Source organism: Rhinoderma darwinii, chromosome 7 (genome assembly GCF_050947455.1).
Source record: "Rhinoderma darwinii isolate aRhiDar2 chromosome 7, aRhiDar2.hap1, whole genome shotgun sequence".
Lineage (NCBI taxonomy): Eukaryota > Metazoa > Chordata > Amphibia > Anura > Rhinodermatidae > Rhinoderma > Rhinoderma darwinii.
The window spans coordinates 12,814,672-12,835,581 of record NC_134693.1 but is presented as its reverse complement, the minus strand read 5'-3'; the positions used below and the strand labels follow the sequence as shown (position 1 = coordinate 12,835,581).

The 20,910-nt window shown below is 40.7% G+C and overlaps 1 protein-coding gene across 4 annotated transcripts in view; it reads right to left on the bottom strand.

Moving 5' to 3' along the window:
- PDE4B (phosphodiesterase 4B) overlaps positions 1-20,910 on the bottom strand; it is a 315,672-nt gene that overhangs the window by 131,358 nt on the left and 163,404 nt on the right. The window lies entirely within an intron of this gene.

Sequence of the window (20,910 nt, the reverse complement as noted above, 5' to 3'; positions counted from 1 at the left end):
AGTTTAAAAAAGAATTCTGGATTCTGTTTTCAAACAAAGCCTTTGTTTCTTTTTCCAGGTACAAGCCTTAAAAGTAAAGAGCGAGACACATTTTGAGGTCCTCTGCCAAAGTCCACATGACTAAGATTAGTCAAGTAAAATTTCATTTCTTCAATCCGCATCATGTCAGGAGCTGCCGTACGTCCTGTTTGACTAGTTCTAGATTATTTAACCTATTGAATGAAAACTCAGAAACACCTAACACGTGAGATCAAATTTCCTGAATGGCAAAACCTATAGCACAACCGAAGTGAACGCCAAGGGCTCCCCGGGCTCTCGTCACGGTGAAAGCCAACGTAAACTATCTGCTGAAATGCGATTAGCCATTTCAAAAGGACTTTCATTTTAAGTGTCTTTATGTAACCCTTTCACTGCCTTGTATTATTCAAGAGAACTTACACTATATCCGGACTGGTGCAGTAAACAATGACAGTGTAAGGAATACGCTTTAGCTATAGATTAGAATGATATAGAATATGGTGACTGTAATACTGCCCCTATATACAAGAATATAACTACTATAATACTGCTACCTATATACAATAATACAACTACTAGAATACTGCCCCCTATATACAAAAATATAACTACTATAATACTGCCCCCTATATACAAGAATATATCTACTATAATACTGCCCCCTATATACAAGAATATAACTATTATAATACTGCCCCCAATATACAATAATATAACTACTATAATACTGCCCCCTATATACAAGAATATAACTACTATAATACTGCTCGTATATACAAGAATATAACTACTATAATACTGCCCCCTATATACAAGAATATAACTACTATAATACTGCCCCCTATATACAAGAATATAACTACTATAATACTGCCCCCTGTATACAAGAATATAACAACTAGAATACTGCTCCTATATACAAGAATATAACTACTATAATACTGCCCCTATATACAAGAATATAACTACTATAATACTGCCCCTGTATACAAGAATATAACTACTATACTGCCCCCTATATACAAGAATATAACTACTATAATACTGCTCCTATATACAAGAATATAACTACTATAATACTGCCCCCTATATACAAGAATATAACTACTATAATACTGCTCCTATATACAAGAATATAACTACTATAATACTGCCCCCTATATATAAGAATATAACTACTATAATACTGCCCCCTATATGCGAAGAATATAACTACTATAATACTGCCCCCTATATACAAGAATATAACTACTATAATACTGCTACCTATATACAAGAATATAACTACTATAATACTGCCTCCTATATACAAGAATATAACTACTATAATACTGTCCCTATATACAAGAATATAACTACTATAATACCGCCCCCTATATACAAGAATATAACTACTATAATACTGCTCCCTATATACAAGAATATAACTACTATAATACTGCCTCCTATATACAAGAATATAACTACTATAATACTGCCTCCTATATACAAGAATGTAACTACTATAATACTGCCCATATATGCAAGAATATAACTACTATAATACTGCCCCCTATATACAAGAATATAACTACTATAATACTGCCTCCTATATACAAGAATGTAACTACTATAATACTGCTCCTATATGCAAGAATATAACTTCTATAATACTGCCTCCTATATACAAGAATATAACTACTATAATACTGCTCCCCATATACAAGAATATAACTACTATAATACTGCTCCTATATACAAGAATATAACTACTATAATACTGCCCCCTATATACAAGAATATAACTACTATAATACTGCCCCCTATATGCAAGAATATAACTACTATAATACTGCCCCCTATATATAAGAATATAACTACTATAATACTGCTACCTATATACAAGAATATAACTACTATAATACTGCCTCCTATATACAAGAATATAACTACTATAATACTGTCCCTATATACAAGAATATAACTACTATAATACTACACCTATATACAATAATATAAGTACTATAATACTGCCCCCTATATACAAGACTATAACTACTATAATACTGCCCCTATATACAAGAATATAACTACTATAATACTGCCCCTATATACAAGAATATAATTACTATAATACTGCCCCTATATACAAGAATATAACTACTATAATACTGCCCCTATATACAAGAATATAACTACTATAATACTGCCCATATATACAAGAATATAACTACTATAATACTGCCCCTATATACACAATAATATAACTACTATAATACTGCCCCTATATACAAGAATATAACTACTATAATACTGCTCCTATATACAAGAATATAACTACTATAATACTGCCCCCTATATACAAGAATATAACTACTATAATACTGCCCCCTATATGCAAGAATATAACTACTATAATACTGCCCCCTATATATAAGAATATAACTACTATAATACTGCTACCTATATACAAGAATATAACTACTATAATACTGCCTCCTATATACAAGAATATAACTACTATAATACTGTCCCTATATACAAGAATATAACTACTATAATACTACACCTATATACAATAATATAAGCACTATAATACTGCCCCCTATATACAAGACTATAACTACTATAATACTGCCCCTATATACAAGAATATAACTACTATAATACTGCCCCTATATACAAGAATATAATTACTATAATACTGCCCCTATATACAAGAATATAACTACTATAATACTGCCCCTATATACAAGAATATAACTACTATAATACTGCCCATATATACAAGAATATAACTACTATAATACTGCCCCTATATACACAATAATATAACTACTATAATACTGCCCCTATATACAAGAATATAACTACTATAATACTGCCTCTATATACAAGAATAAAACTACTATAATACTGCCCCCTATATACAAGAATATAATTACTATAATACTGCCCCTATATACAAGAATATAACTACTATAATACTGCCCCTATATACAAGAATATAACTACTATAATACTGCTCCCTATATACAAGAATATAACTACTATAATACTGCCTCTATATACAAGAATAAAACTACTATAATACTGCCCCTATATACAAGAATATAACTACTATAATACTGCCTCTATATACAAGAATAAAACTACTATAATACTGCCCCCTATATACAAGAATATAACTACTATAATACTGCCCCTATGTACAAGATTATAACGACTATAATACTGCCCCTATGTACAAGAATAGAACTACTATAATACTGCCCCTATATACAAGAATATAACTACTATAATACTGCCCCCTATATACAAGAATATATCTACTATAATACTGCTCCCTATATACAAGAATATAACTACTATAATAATGCTCCCTATATACAAGAATATAACTACTATAATACTGCCCCCTATATACAAGAATATAACTACTATAATACTGCCCCTATATACAAGAATATAACTACTATAATAATGCCCCTATGTACAAGAATATAACTACTATAATACTGCTCCTATATACAAGAATATAACTACTATAATACTGCTCCTATATACAAGAATATAACTACTATAATACTGCTCCTATATACAAGAATATAACTACTATAATACTGCTCCTATATACAAGAATATAACTACTATAATACTGCTCCTATATACAAGAATATAATTACTATAATACTGCCCCCTATATACTAGAATATACTATAATACTGCCCCCTATATACAAGAATATAACTACTATAATATTGCCCCTATGTACAAGAATATAACTACTATAATACTGCCCCTATATACAAGAATATAACTACTATAATACTGCCCCTATATACAAGAATATAACTACTATAATACTGCCCCCTATATACAAGACTATAACTACTATAATACTGCTCCCTATATACAAGAATATAACTACTATAATACTGACCCTATATACAAGAATATAACTACTATATAACTGCCCCTATATACAAGAATATAACTACTATAATAGTGCCCTCTTTCTAGAAGAATATAAGTGCTATAATACTGCTCCTATATACAAGAATATAACTACTATAATACTGCTCCCTATATACAAGACTATAACTACTATAATACTGCCCCCTATATACAAGAATATAACTACTATAATACTGCCCCCTATATACAAGAATATAACTACTATAATACTGCCCCTATATACAAGAATATAACTACTATAATACTGCTCCTTTATACAAGAATATAACTACTATATTACTGCTCCTTTATACAAGAATATAACTACTATAATACTGCCCCCTATATATAAGAATATAACTACTATAATACTGCCCCCTATATACAAGAATATAAGTACTATAATACTGCCCCCTATATACAAGAATATATCTACTATAATACTGCTCCTATATACAGGAATATAACTACTATAATACTGCTCCTATATACAAGAATATAACTACTATAATACTGCTCCTATATACAAGAATATAACTACTATAATACTGCCCTATATACAAGAATATATCTACTATAATACTGCCTCCTATATACAAGAATATAACTACTATAATACTGCCCCTATATACAAGAATATAACTACTATAATACTGCCCCCTATATACAAGAATATAACTACTATAATACTGCCCCCCTATATACAAGAATATAACTACTATAATACTGCCCCTATATACAAGAATATAACTACTATAATACTGCTCTTATATACAAGAATATAACTACTATAGTACTGACCCTATATACAAGAATATAACTACTATATAACTGCCCCTATATACAAGAATATAACTACTATAATACTGCCCCTATATACAAGAATATAACTACTATAATACTGCCCCCTTTCTAGAAGAATATAAGTGCTATAATACTGCTCCTATATACAAGAATATAACTACTATAATACTGCTCCCTATATACAAGAATATAACTACTATAATACTGCTCCCTATATACAAGACTATAACTACTATAATACTGCTCCTATATACAAGAATATAACTACTATAATACTGCCCCCTATATACAAGAATATAACTACTATAATACTGCCCCCTATATACAAGAATATAACTACTATAATACTGCCCCCTATATACAAGAATATAACTACTATAATACTGCTCCTTTATACAAGAATATAACTACTATATTACTGCTCCTTTATACAAGAATATAACTACTATAATACTGCTCCTATATACAGGAATATAACTACTATAATACTGCCCTATATACAAGAATATATCTACTATAATACTGCCCTATATACAAGAATATATCTACTATAATACTGCCTCCTATATACAAGAATATAACTACTATAATACTGCTCCTATATACAAGAATAGAACTACTATAATACTGTCCCTATATACAAGAATAGAACTACTATAATACTGCCCCCCTATATACAAGAATATAACTACTATAATACTGCCCCCTATATACAAGAATATAACTACTATAATACTGCCCCTATATACAAGAATATAACTACTATAATACTGCTCCCTATATACAAGAATATAACTACTATAATACTGCCCCCTTTCTATAAGAATATAAGTGCTATAATACTAAGGACACCAGTGAGGTCAGGTAAACGTGTATAGCACTAAATGACTTTATTTCCTGTAGATAAGAGGCGTTTCCCTGTAGATATATATTAATAGATCTTTTTTCCCCAGTAACAGATATATATGATTGGAATGATACATGAACTATGAAAACCAGTTATCCAGACCGTTCTGGTGTTTCGCTAATGTCAGGAGGAAACATGCACATTGTAAAGACTGTATTGAGACTCCTATGGGGCCAGGATATGAGATATGCAGATTAGGCTGCTGCCTGGGGCACAATTTTAAAGGGCGCGCAATTTAGGTTTTAAAAAAAACAACTAAGAAACAATGTTCTGCCTTTAAATTTCTTTGTACAACCCATTGGGCATTAAGTCCGAGCTGCTGATAAACCTGTAGGTGCCGGAGTACGATGAGAGTTTTCCTTTAGTACATTAGTCATGTGGGAATAAACTTTCACAATGTGACAGATGCCACCTGTAGAAAGAAGTGGCTGATTGCAGAGAGTGAGGGTTGGTGCAAATATCTCCATGAGGGAGGGGGCCAGGAGAGGAGCTGCAGGTGCGGACGGACCCTACTACAGATATGGCGTAGGGTGACCAGCTGACCCAGCATTGATATCTGTGCAGACTTGGAGAGGATGAGGGTAGAGAGACATCCTGAAACCCCTGCCATGGGCACCAAGAGAGCTTGTCCCACCCCTCCCACATGGGCACCGCCACTTACACCATATAATTGCCACCTTTTGCAAGCATAGGTGTATTTCACTTATTTCCCAGGTTAGGGAGGTCATGCTATAGGAGAGCGGCTATACGTGTCCTTCCTATACACTGGATGACCCCCTCTATGCAGTCCACCTCCTCCAGTCATCTCTACCTGCCTGCGGACCTGCTTTATCTATGTCAGTGGTTCCCAAACGTTCTGAGGCCGGGACCCGCTTTTGGCCGAAACATTTGATAGGGACCCCCCACTACCGTACTTGGCCCCATTTGGTCTGACGTATGTCATCATTTGTAGGTAGATGCTGGTACTTCGTTCCATTAGAAAAATCAGTCCCTGCAACATCAAAAACAACGATAATTGTGCGGACGGGGGCGCACTCTAGGTATCCAGCTGTGACCCGACTCGTCTATCACTGGCCATCAAAAGCGTAGCTAGGGGTTTAGCATGGGGGGGGGGGGAACACATCTGAGTGAACCCGCCTCACACAGTATATATCCACTATAGCTGCCCTCACACAGTATAATGCCCCTATAACTGCCGCCCCCACAGGACAATGCCTCATAGCTGCCTCCATACAGTATAATGACCCATTAGTGCCACCCACACAGTATAAATACACCATAGCTACCCCCACACAATATAACGCCCCTATAGCTGCCCCCACACAGTATAATGCCCCTATATCTGCCCCCACACACAGTATAATGCCCCTATATCTGCCCCACACAGTATAATGCCCCTATAGCTGCCCCTACACAGTATAATGCCCCTATAGCTGCCCCTACACAGTATAATGCCCCTATAGCTGCCCCTACACAGTATAATGCCCCTATAGCTGCCCCTACACAGTATAATGCCCCTATAGCTGCCCCTACACAGTATAATGCCCCTATAGCTGCCCCTACACAGTATAATGCCTCCAAAGCTGCCCCACAGTGTATAATGCCATCAGATAGGACGCAGATACTGTTGAAACCGGGACATGCCACCGCTGGGGAGCCGTCCCTGGGCTACACACGACCCCCAGGGGATTGAGACCCACAGTTTGGGACCCACTGATCTATGTCGTCATATAATAAATAAATGAGCATCTTGGGTTTCTCTTCTGGTGGTCTTCATCATTGAGAGCAACACAACACTCATACTATTCCTACAGCAATTTCTGGTGTGACAGCTGATAGATCTGACTGCAGCTCTGTGTGTCTGTGCAGTGATGTGTGCGCTACAATGGGAATCACTGGAGAAATGCCTACAATGAAAGAGACAGACACGAGAGAGACCGGGAGGGCAGAAAGAGACACCCAAGGATAGGGAGAGACATGAGAGAAGCGGGGAGGGCAGAAAGAGACATGAGAGACGGGGGGGGGGGGGCAGAAAGAGACAAGACCCAAGGATAGAGACAGGGAGGGCAGAAAGAGACAACCAAGGATTGGGAGAGACATGAGAGATACGGGGAGGGCAGAAAGAGACAGGAGAGAGACGGGGAGGGCAGAAAGAGACAAGAACCAAGGATAGAGACAGGGAGGGCAGAAAGAGACACCCAAGGATAGGGAGAGACATGAGAGAAACGGGGAGGGCAGAAAGAGAGAAGAACCAAGGATAGAGACAGGGAGGGCAGAGAGAGAGAGAGACAAGGAGGGCAGAGAGAGAGAGAGACAAGGAGGGCAGAGAGAAAGACAAGGAGGGCAGAGAGAGACAGGGAGGGCAGAAAGAGAGAAGAACCAAGGATAGTGACAAGGAGGGCAGAGAGAGAGACAAGGAGGGCAGAGAGAAAGACAAGGAGGGCAGAGAGAGACACAAGGAGGGCAGAGAGAGACAAGGAGGGCAGAAAGAGACACCCAAGGATAGGGAGAGACATGAGAGAAACGGGGAGGGCAGAAAGAGACATGAGAGAGACGGGGGGGGGGGCAGAAAGAGACATGAGAGAGACGGGGGGGGGGGGCAGAAGAGACAAGACCCAAGGATAGAGACAGGGAGGGCAGAAAGAGACAACCAAGGATAGGGAGAGACATGAGAGAAACGGGGAGGGCAGAAAGAGACATGAGAGAGAGGTGAGGGCAGAAAGAGACAGGAGAGAGACGGGGAGGGCAGAAAGAGACAAGAACCAAGGATAGAGACAGGGAGGGCAGAAAGAGACACCCAAGGATAGGGAGAGACATGAGAGAAACGGGGAGGGCAGAAAGAGACATGAGAGAGACGGGGAGGGCAGAAAAAGAGAAGAACCAAGGATAGAGACAAGGAGGGCAGAGAGAGAGATACAAGGAGGGCAGAGAGAAAGACAAGGAGGGCAGAGAGAGAGACACAAGGAGGGCAGAGAGAGACAAGGAGGGTAGAGAGAGATCTGAGAGAGATTGGAAGAGTAGAAAAAAACATGAACCAAGGATTGATAGAGAGAGAGAGGGAGACGGGGAGGGCAGAAAGAGATACAAGCCAGAGATAGAGAGGCAGAATGAGACATGAACCAAGAAAAGAGAGAGACGGGGAGGGCAGAAATAGACATGAGCCAGAGATAGAGAAAGCTAGGGACAGATGAGTATAACAATAGAAAGACAGTAAAATATAAGGGAAAGACAGTAAAATATAAGGGACAGACAGGGATGGCATAATGAGATAAAACCAGGGAAAGCAGAGAGAGATAGGGAGGACATAACAAGAGAGGACTGCAAAGACAAACATAAAAAAGACAAGGCTGACAGAATAATGAGATACAGGGACGCTATAAACATAGAGATAGGGGCGAAGAGAAATAGAGAACGGGATCTACAGTATATGACATAGTACAAGAGAGGCAGGGGTGACAGAGAAGCAGGAGAGAGCCAGGGATGGCATAAAGAGAGAGCCAGGGATGGCATAAAGAGAGAGCCAGGGATGGCATAAAGAGAGAGGCAGGGATGGCACAAAGAGAGAGCCAGGGATGGCACAAAGAGAGAGCCAGGGATGGCATAAAGAGAGAGCCAGGGATGGCATAAAGAGAGAGCCAGGGATGGCACAAAGAGAGCCAGGGATGGCATAAAGAGAGAGGCAGGGATGGCATAAAGAGAGAGCCAGGGATGGCATAAAGAGAGAGCCAGGGATGGCACAAAGAGAGAGGCAGGGATGGCATAAAGAGAGAGGCAGGGATGGCATAAAGAGAGCCAGGGATGGCATAAAGAGAGAGGCAGGGATGGCACAAAGAGAGAGGCAGGGATGGCATAAAGAGAGAGCCAGGGATGGCATAAAGAGAGAGCCAGGGATGGCACAAAGAGAGAGGCAGGGATGGCATAAAGAGAGAGGCAGGGATGGCATAAAGAGAGAGCCAGGGATGGCATAAAGAGACACAAGACCAGATATTATAACATCTATATCTAGCTTTGGCATGTTATGATTTCAGATCATCAGTATGTCACTTTCCACATTTTTCATGTATGTTTGCAGTGTCCTTCATAAACCCTTCCAGCTAAAAGTGCTTCCCCTCACACAGCCATAGAGATAAATGATAATAGTCTGTCTGCAGCCACCACTAGGGGGAGCTCAGTGCATACATGTATACAGCTCACATTAAGGTCAATTAGAGCAATATAAATAACTATCCAGCTAGTGTCCCCTAGTGGCCGGTGCCTGCAGCCTTTGTTGGAGAGCTCCCTGCTCTGTTGGGAAATCTCCCCTATTTCGAGGACTCCCAGACAATCCAGGAGAGTAAAAAAGTATAGTATAGACAATTACATAGTCTTAAGGGGGTTGTCCGGGTTTAAAAACAAAAAACAAAAAAAGACTTGCTTTCTATTTGGAAAACCGTAATAAAAAGTATTTTACAAATAAAAAAAATGCATCTTTGAAGTCTTCCAAAAACAGCACCCCACCAGTCCACAGGTTGTGTGTGGTATTGCAGTTTAGATTTATTGAAGTAAATGGAACGGAGCGGCAACACCACACACAACCTGTGGACAAGTGTGGTGCTGTTTTAAAGAGAAAGCAGCCATGTTTTCCTAATCCTGGACAACCCCTTTAAGGTTATGTCACAGGTTTGTGTAAAGAGGAGGTAGTATAGCTTATAATGGATGAAGGTGACACAACTAGGCTAAAGGACAGGCAACGCCTATAAAGTAAACCCGTCACCTGAACAGGCTTTAGGGCAGGTCTGCGGGGAGGACTACATAAGCTTTACATTGTAGTACGATTGCTCATATATGTAGAGATAGGTGTCAGCATAATAACTTCTTCCTTATTACATCATCCTTCTGTCAATTCATTAACACTCAGAGATAAGATGATGATGTCATCGAGCGGGTGTGGACATTCCTGCTCTAATCTTTTAATTGTCTTAAAGGTAACCGTAGAGCAGATAAGAAACCTGCCCATCATCATCATCATCAAGGAAATTCCTTTTACCGCACATTAAAAATGTACTACCTTATTGTGGATTTAAAAAAACGTAGATCTAAGGCTTCGTTCACAACTGCGTCGGGACTCCGTTCATGGGTTCCGTTGAAGCTTTCCGTCAGGGGAACCCATGAACGGAATCCAAACGGTAACCACAGGTTTCCGTTTGCATCACCATTGATTTCAATGGTGACCGATCCGGTGCAAATAATATCCGTTTGTCACCAATGTGCAAGGGTTCCGTCGTTTTGATGGAATGAATAGCGTAGTCAAAACGACGGAACCCTTAAATAACGGTGACAAACGTAAACCATTTGCACCGGATCCGTCACCATTGAAGTCAATGGTGATGCAAACCTATGGTTTCCGTTTGTTTCAGTTTGGATTCCGTTCATGGGGTCCCCAGACGGAAAGGTCCGACGGAACCCATGAACAGTGTCCTGATGCAGATGTGAATGAAGCCAGGCGTCATGCACACATCTGTAGTTTTTTCGTCCGTATACTATCCGATTGCAGAACCGCACACATGCCATTCTATGGGCCAATGCACACGACTGGGGTTTCCGCGGTCCGTGCACCGCCTGGAGTACAGACCGCAAAGAAAATAGTACATGTCATTATATGGTCCGCAATTGCGGTCCGGGCTCATTGAAATAAATGCACATCTTGTGAGTGCACGGTCCGTGATTGCGGACGGCCCGCGGATGACACCCTGCTGCCCGTCCGTGCTGTAATCAAGGACCGTGCACATAGTTACGGAATTGAGCAAGAGGCCTAAGTTCTTCTACTCCACTCTCTCCATGACCACACTTTCCACCCTGTGCTTTGGCAGTTTAGTGTTGTCATGGGGAAATTGGGTGGATTCAAATCACCCTCCACATCAATGTCCATATCATAATTAGCACTTTTAAGGCTCGTTAGGATGTTGACGTTAACGTATACTAACTGTATCTAGGTCTAGAGTGTATCTTGGGTGCAAATTGGCGCAATTTTGATGTTTGCACCTCACTGGACAATTTATTTATTTTTTAAAAGGGGCGTGGCTTAATCGAAAGAGGGACGTGACTTAAAATATGCCAAAGTGCACCAAAAATGTGCCAAAAACGAGCACAAAATTCTGGCGCAAAATAAGTCAAACCAAAGGTGGTATAAGGAAAAGAAAAGTGCTGAATATCGCTATTTTTTTAAAATTACGTTACTAAGAATCCCGTCCATGGGTTCGGCTCCATGCCTTTAATCTGGAGTGCAGACGCGCTCGTCTTACACAATACAGTTGGCGGTGGGAGGGTTATCTGCTGCAGTAACATATTGTTCGTGTGCGTCTTTTCTTTAGCGTGTTGTTTGCAGCTCGTGAATAATATACATCACACTGCTCCGTCACATAATAACTGGTTTTCTTTCCCGGTGACACTGAAAATACAGCATTATAACCGGTTCTATTTACATCTCCGCACAAGACGCCAATTTACAGCAATATGACAATCGGAAGCAGCACAGACAGTCGTACAATGCATGATCGGTATGCTGTAATTGCTTGTCTCACACACATACACGCCTTATTGCCATGCAAGTTACAGGATATCATAGCATGCATGCTATACGGCTGACACAGTGACCTGGGGTATGTGAGCAGTGCATTCTGGGAAGGGAAATTCTTCTATAGGACTATGGCTTAAAATGTAACTATTAAAGCATTAAAAGTCTCTATGGTAGGGATCAAGACTCCCATCACTACCGAGAACTGGCCAGTGCTACGGTCAACCATTAATGGAAAATGGTGGTGCATACATGCTCATCCTCTAAATTGACTGGGAATTATGGAAGTTTTGAAGTGGTCAGACGCTAATTTTTAGGACAATCCCTTTAAGGGTAAGTTCACACAGGGCGCATACGCTTCGTAAAGGTACACAACGTATACTCCCTGGGAGCCACAGGGGACCAAAGTTCAGTTTTTCGTCCGGAATGTCCGCTACGGGAAACAGAAGCGGAAAAAACCAAACGCCAATACTTAACGTTTCATCCCATGTGACCACTGCAGCCTGTGATTAACTGCAGCGTTCACATGGGATGAAATGTCATCCCAGACTCCCGGCCCGGATGAAGAAGCAGAGAGTTCTGGATAAGTACAAGATTATTTTTTTCCCAAGATGTGAATTTTGCAGCGGAATCGCAGCTTTTCTGCCGCAAAAATCGCAACATCTGCTATTTGTTGCGGGTTTTACCCCACCCTTGAATGCAATGGGGAAAACCCGCAACAAAAAAGCAGCGATTACGCAAATACAATTCACATGTTGCAGATGAAAAAAAACGCACCGCAGGTCAATTTCCGCGCGTTTTTTCCGCTTATCATTTATGCAGCCTGTGGATGAGATTTGCTCAAATCTCAGATTTGCCACGTTTTATTTATTGGCTTAAACTGCGCATAAATACCTTATTCTTATTTTTACGTGATGTACTGCTATATGCGCCACCCCCTCCAAAACAAAATGAGGTAAAACTTTACTGAAACACATGGAGTCTGTATTACTGGCTCGTGGGCACTTCGTGGTGCCTTGTGGATGTATTGTCCACTAGAAGATACATAGATACATTCATGTGCATGAGGCCTAATAGAAGAGAGACCATAGGGGTCAATATATAATAAATATTTGTATTATTTTTTTAAATATGTCCAAAATATTTTTTAAATATTATAAACAATTAGTATTGCAGTATTTACATGTGATTAAATATAGGACTGAGTCAGTGTCTATGATGTAGAGCACTACAGTAGTTATGGTGTACAGGTCAGCCCTCTCTCTGTCCATGAGGACCTAACCCATGAAAAAACGTTGGTACTGCCCTGGAGGTTAATAGAAACCTAAAAAGAAAAAGACAATCATATAAAATGCAGATACATCTGTGAGATGGTGGAGACCTCACAGGATGTTCATGTTCTTTGATTGCAGCTGGTGGTGCCCTTACAGGATGGTCATACTAGTTGTTTGGAGAGGGTGGTGTTCTCCAAGAATGTTCATGTTATGTGGTTGGAGATGGTGGTGCATGTTATGTGGTTGGAGATGGTGGTGCATGTCATGTGGTTGGAGATGGTGGTGCATGTCATGTGGTTGGAGATGGTGGTGCATGTCATGTGGTTGGAGATGGTGGTGCATGTCATGTGGTTGGAGATGGTGGTGCATGTCATGTGGTTGGAGATGGTGGTGCATGTCATGTGGTTGCAGATGGTGGTGCATGTCATGTGGTTGGAGATGGTGGTGCATGTCATGTGGTTGGAGATGGTGGTGCATGTCATGTGGTTGGAGATGGTGGTGCATGTCATGTGGTTGGAGATGGTGGTGCATGTCATGTGGTTGCAGATGGTGGTGCATGTCATGTGGTTGGAGATGGTGGTGCATGTCATGTGGTTGGAGATGGTGGTGCATGTCATGTGGTTGGAGATGGTGGTGCATGTCATGTGGTTGGAGATGGTGGTGCATGTCATGTGGTTGGAGATGGTGGTGCATGTCATGTGGTTGGAGATGGTGGTGCATGTCATGTGGTTGGAGATGGTGGTGCATGTCATGTGGTTGGAGATGGTGGTGCATGTCATGTGGTTGGAGATGGTGGTGCATGTCATGTGGTTGGAGATGGTGGTGCATGTCATGTGGTTGGAGATGGTGGTGCATGTCATGTGGTTGGAGATGGTGGTGCATGTCATGTGGTTGGAGATGGTGGTGCATGTCATGTGGTTGGAGATGGTGGTGCATGTCATGTGGTTGGAGATGGTGGTGCATGTCATGTGGTTGGAGATGGTGGTGCATGTCATGTGGTTGGAGATGGTGGTGCATGTCATGTGGTTGGAGATGGTGGTGCATGTCATGTGGTTGGAGATGGTGGTGCATGTCATGTGGTTGGAGATGGTGGTGCATGTCATGTGGTTGGAGATGGTGGTGCATGTCATGTGGTTGGAGATGGTGGTGCATGTCATGTGGTTGGAGATGGTGGTGCATGTCATGTGGTTGGAGATGGTGGTGCATGTCATGTGGTTGGAGATGGTGGTGCATGTCATGTGGTTGGAGATGGTGGTGCATGTCATGTGGTTGGAGATGGTGGTGCATGTCATGTGGTTGGAGATGGTGGTGCATGTCATGTGGTTGGAGATGGTGGTGCATGTCATGTGGTTGGAGATGGTGGTGCATGTCATGTGGTTGGAGATGGTGGTGCATGTCATGTGGTTGGAGATGGTGGTGCATGTCATGTGGTTGGAGATGGTGGTGCATGTCATGTGGTTGGAGATGGTGGTGCATGTCATGTGGTTGGAGATGGTGGTGCATGTCATGTGGTTGGAGATGGTGGTGCATGTTATGTGGTTGGAGATGGTGGTGCCCAAGATGTCCATGTTATTTGGATGGAGATGATGATGCTTGCACAATAACTGATAGATTGCTTTATTGGACTTTTTCATCAAAATCCTTGAAGCATAACTGAATTATCCATCTTGTCTATGGTCTTCGTAATGTAAGAAGTATAAACAGTCATCACACAAGCCTTGAACATGTCAAATGCAGCTGTTTCCTTAAAATTTCCATCATTCTTTGATAAAGATGAGTTTGTTTCTGTAAAGTACAAAACTGAAAAGAGGAAATGGGGGATGGGAGGGGGTTCATGATGGAAAGTATGTAAAGCACCCAGCAGATCTAATCCCGAGCATGGAAATGACCCCACAGATACAATACAAACATCCTATTCACAGGCTCTATGTATGTTCTCACTCCAGGCAGTAGAAGTCTTCCCACTAAAAAACTTGCACCGTGAATACAAGAATCTCCCAAAACACTGCACGGAGTAAATGGAGCGTGATCAACTATGTATCTTAGCATTTCAATGTCAGCAAACAGATCTCATTAATGTCCAGGCTCATTGCCCCTGCAGGGGAAGATTTCTAAGGAAGACGGCGGAGACCTTATAGAAATGGTCCACGGAGAAGTCTCAGCAAATCTTCTCTTACATAAAATGCCTAATAATTAAATGAGCTAATAAGTTTCTATGATAAAAATTAGTTTTGGGGGTAAAATTCACAGTGGACGGTCTGAATCTCCAAAATTGCCTCCAACAAAAAAAAGTTTCCACAAAACTACTATTCTGCCCTGCTAGTGTTTTTCTTAAACATATTATACTTACAGCAAATTACAACATGTATATCAACATACTTCACATTTAAACAATAACTATTAAATAAACAATACTACATTTACACAATACCTAAAAACAAAAATAAGCGTACATAAATATAATAAAAATAAACTAAAAATATATACAGTATATAAAGAAAGAAAGAAAGAAGGGTAAACACTCACAAATAAGCTGATCATAGGTTGTCCCGATGCTTGGACCCTCAGTCATCCGCTATAATATGTAAGTGCTCAATTACCCTGCAGCGCCCCCACAGGAAAAATGAGGCATTACAAAGTTCCTATCACTAAGATGCCAGGTCCTCTAGAACAAGAGGTGCTTTTAGTAGCAACAATTTACTCTAAAAAAAATTCTAAATGAGACAACACCTTTAAAGTCTAAGGTCTCATGAAACTTGAATTTTAAGAGTGACTGAAGTTTACCCTGATATCTCGTGCCCTACATGTCACACTCACAGGGATGATCCAGGAAGCGGAGATATGAAGTCCTGTTAGCAGGGTCCTTGAGCTCCTTTATCTGTCCCTATGTTGCCGGCAACATGGGAGGGAACACTGTAGTCAGGGGTGATTTCCGTTTTTAATAATATAATGACTCTGCAGTAACAAGTCAGGGAAAGAAAATCGCATGCTGCAAAATTATTGATCAATCTGCCCTAATGTTTTTGAACATTTTCAGTGAATAGAAACAGAATTGTAGAAATCCTTACTACATGAATATTCCAATTCGCATATTAATTGGATATTCCAAAAAAAAAAAAAAAAAATGTAAACCGTTTTTGGAAACAAAGTCAGAGAGTCCAGTCAGCGTGCAGGAAAATTGCGCTGTGTTCCTGCCAATTTATGCCTTGTGGTGTAATTTCCGACAGATTAGTAAAAATGGAGGCATAGCGAGACCCAGCAGGACGGTATAAAAGGAATTCATAATTTAAAACACAATATACAAGTTACTTTCTGAAATATTTTGTCGCTTAGCAGAAAAAATAAAAATAAAAATCAATGAAAATGTCTCCTATGGGGCCGGTTATAAAAGCGTTTCGACTGAGAATTATAGCCTTTGTGGAAACACTTTGCATGTGATGTGCGTTACATACTGGTTGTTCTGTATATTAAATGGAAAAAAAAATACAATAATTTTTTTAATGAAATATTAAAAATCACTAGCATATGTAGAAGTCCTTGAGTTGCCCATGTAATTCTAGTCAGCGGTTTCTACGTGATATCTGGCTCTGGAAAAGGTGGGTGATGGGGGCATTCTGGAAATGCTCCATTGCAACAAGCATCTAAACAGTGACTTTCCATCCAAAGATTGGGGGGTGGGCGCTTCTTGTAGCAAAAACTGCTTTCTGTGACCTGTCTGCATGTGGAGCTGCAGGTTCAGAGCTCAGTGGGTGTTACCGGTGAATCTGTTCTCTCTTTTCCCTTTCTCTCAATTCTCTAGTATGTGAGGTAGGGTCTCACAGAGCCAAGTTTAGTCAGGGCATAGAACAGGAAGTTTAACGTCTTAACACGTACATGACTGCCGTTAAGAGGAAGTATGGGCTGAGCACGCTCCATACTTAGCTGGTGACGGCTGTGTAACACAGCCGACACCTCACCGCAACGAGCGGAATTAAAGATCACTTTGATCCCACCGGTTTAACAACTTAATGCCATGGTATTTAAAATTGTAAGAATCAGGGGGGGCCCCTCCAGATGCAACATCAGCCCCCCCATGACGCGATCAGGGGTCCTGATGGTCGTCATGGCAGCCTAAGGGCCTAATGAAGGCCCCCAGGTCTGCCATCTTTGTACTCCTTTGCAGACGGTCAGTATAGCAATATATTGCAATACATTAGTATTGCAGTATATTATGCAAGCAGTCCAACGATCATTGGTTCAAGTCCCGTAGGGAGACAAAAAAAAACAAAAAACTGTTAAAGTTTTTTTTAATGTTACAAAAAAAATATTAAAAAAAGTACAAAAAAAAATCCCTTTTTCCCTAAAGCAACGTTAAAAAAATAAAAGTTAACATAACTGCCGTCCGTAAAAGTCCGAACTATCACAATGTAGCGTTATTTAACCCGATCGGTGAATGATGTAAAAAATGTAAAAAGATATAAAACGCGCAAATTGCTGTTTTTTGGTCACGTTACCTCTCCAAAAAATGGAATAAAAAGTGATCAAAAAGTCGCATGTACCCCAAAATGGTATTACATCTCGCCCACCAAAATATAAGCCCTCACATCGCTAAACTGACGGAAAAATAAAAAACTTACGGCTCTCAGAACATGGCGACACAAAACATTTGTTTTCTTTTAGCAAAGAGTTTGGGACAAATTTGGTATCGCCTTAATCGTATAAACCTGTAGAATAAGGTGAATATGTCGTTTTTACCGCCTGATGGACGCCGTCAAAACAAAACCCCACCAAAAATGTCATAATCGCTGTTTTTTGCCCATTTCACCCCACAAATCATTTTTTTTCAGCTTCCCAGTATATTATGTGGTGCCATGAAAAACTACAACTTGTCCCACAAAAAACAAGCCCTTATACGGCTATGTAGACGAAAAAATATAAAAAGTTACGGCTTTTGGAAAGCGGGGAGGAATATACGAAAATGAAAATACTCGAATTGGCCTGGTCATTAATGGGTTAAAAAACACTGACCTGCTCTGACCACTGATGTCGCTGCAACAACCAGGAGGAAGTGAAGAAGAAGCAAAGTATGGGAGGGATATTTGACTGCAGTGTCAGACTACACAGGGTTTGTTTGTAGTCTGTAACCATGGCTACATAGATGCATTAACCTGGTGTACATAGGTTTCTTTAGGAACTGTATACACAAAACGTCAAGAGATGTTTTGCAAAGTTGCTGAATCTTTTCTATTTTAGATTCATTGAGGCGAAAACAGATAACAACAATTATTATCTACCCCAAACAAAGCAAACGCTGATTAAAAATATCATTAACAGCAGAAATTCTGGCCTCAAGCTGCCTGGACATATTACGCTTGACTGTATCGGGAATGGGGGAGTCATTACCCCTGGATGAGCCTGGCACTGTTTTGTAAATACACGGCTATCATCTCCTTGCTAGACCGCAGCCTGGCATTGAGCTGCATTGTGCCATTGTTCTAACTACAATGAAGACGTCTTTCTGTTCCAGCTGCATGACGTCTTAGACAACCAGCGCTTGTTTCATTGCGTTTACATACAAATAAACGTGTATCATTAACAAATGTTGTGATACAAAATGTCCATCCTTGTAATGAACAGAGAAGTACGGCTGTGTTCACACCAGCGTTCCTTTCCGCTGAGGGGTTCCGTCGGAGGTTTCCGATGGGTTAACCCCTCAACGGAAAGGCAAACTGAAACCTTAGCTTCCGTTTCCCTCACCATCCAACTCAATGGTGACGGAAACCTAGCTAATGGTCTTCGTTTGTCACCGTTGTGACCGGGTCCCGTCGTTTTGACGCTCACCAATGAGAGTTCAATGGAGAGGGAAACGGAAGCGAAGGTTTCAGTTGGCCTTTCCGTTGAGGGGTTAAGGGCCTGTTCACTGCGCTATTGATTCCGTCGGAAAACCGGAAACCTGCCGGAATGGTGACGAACGGAAACCATTAGCAATGTTTCCGTCACCATTGATATCAATGGTGACTGAAACGGAAGCTCTGGTTTCACTTTCACTTTCCGTTGCGGGGTTCACCCGACGGAAACCTGAGACGGAACCCCGGAACGGAAAGCGAACGGTGATGTGAACAGGCCCTTACCCGACTGAAACCTCAGACGGAACCCCTCAGCGGAAAGGAACGCTGATGTGAACAGACCCTATAATATGATACTACATGTCCTGCGGTCATCAGAAGCATGACCACACAGGGGTCAAAAGAATACCTACATACAAGAGCGTACATATCATAGAGGTGCCCATGGGGCTGATATAAGCCGCCTCTGTGTTAGGGCTCATTCAGACGAGCGTAATACTCGTCCCTGTGATGTGCGCTGAAATCACTCACAGCACACGGACCTATGTAATTCAATGGGGCTATTCACACACGTGTTGTTTTTCACGCAGCGTGTGTCCGTTGAGGTCTATGGGCGCTTGAAAACCACGGACAGCACACGGACGACATCAAATACATTGAAAAGGAGAGAAATAAATTGAACAGAAAAAAGTGCTAGCACGGACTTGAAAATGCATGACACACGCAATGTGCACGCACAAGAAATTTAGGAAAAACGCTGCGTTTTTTTATATGCGCAAATTGGACAGGCTTGTCTGAATGTAGCCTTAGTGGTGTTTGTTATTATTCCTGGGTGTTACCAGTTGGAGGGGGGGTGTCCCTACACTATCTGACAATGTGCTGACGGAGTGAGACTGTGTAGTGACACGCCCCTTTGACAAGGGGAATGGTAACACCCAGTTGTGAAAACATTTCCAGGAGGAATAACAGAGGAACGATACAAGATCAGATGCCTCAGAATCTTTATTTTATGGGGAACACAAGTATTTACTAAAATAGGCGTTGTCAGGAGAGGTGACAGGTCCTTCCTAAGACCGTCTTCATAAATCTCCTCCACTAGGTCCCTTGGTTGGAGTTCTCCTCTATCCATAAACCTCTTATGACATATCTTTAGTCTAAATTCCTGATTAAGACCTTCTGCTGTAAATGATTCCTGAACCACAAATATAATGTAAAACCACAGCCCTGCTGGTAGAACTTTCTTTGTCATATTACACAGTCTTTATGATGTAGCTGGTTTTATTGCTGCGCTTTAATTGAAGCATTTTTTACTGTGTACATACACTGTGCAAAGAGAAGGGTCGAACTGCAGAGTATACAAACAGAATAGGTCCGAGAGCAATCACAATAGTCCTCGCTGGTCAAACAGAATATAAATGGATTGTGCATTAATAAATATGCACAAGTCTAATCTCATTTCAAGGGAACTTGTCACCAGGCTCAACTGCAACTGTGAGGTGCCAATCAGGGAGCCCCTTTGACTACTACCCCCAATATTCAGTGCACTAATAACTATACCCCATAGTGTAATTATCAGCGTCATACAGGGTGGTG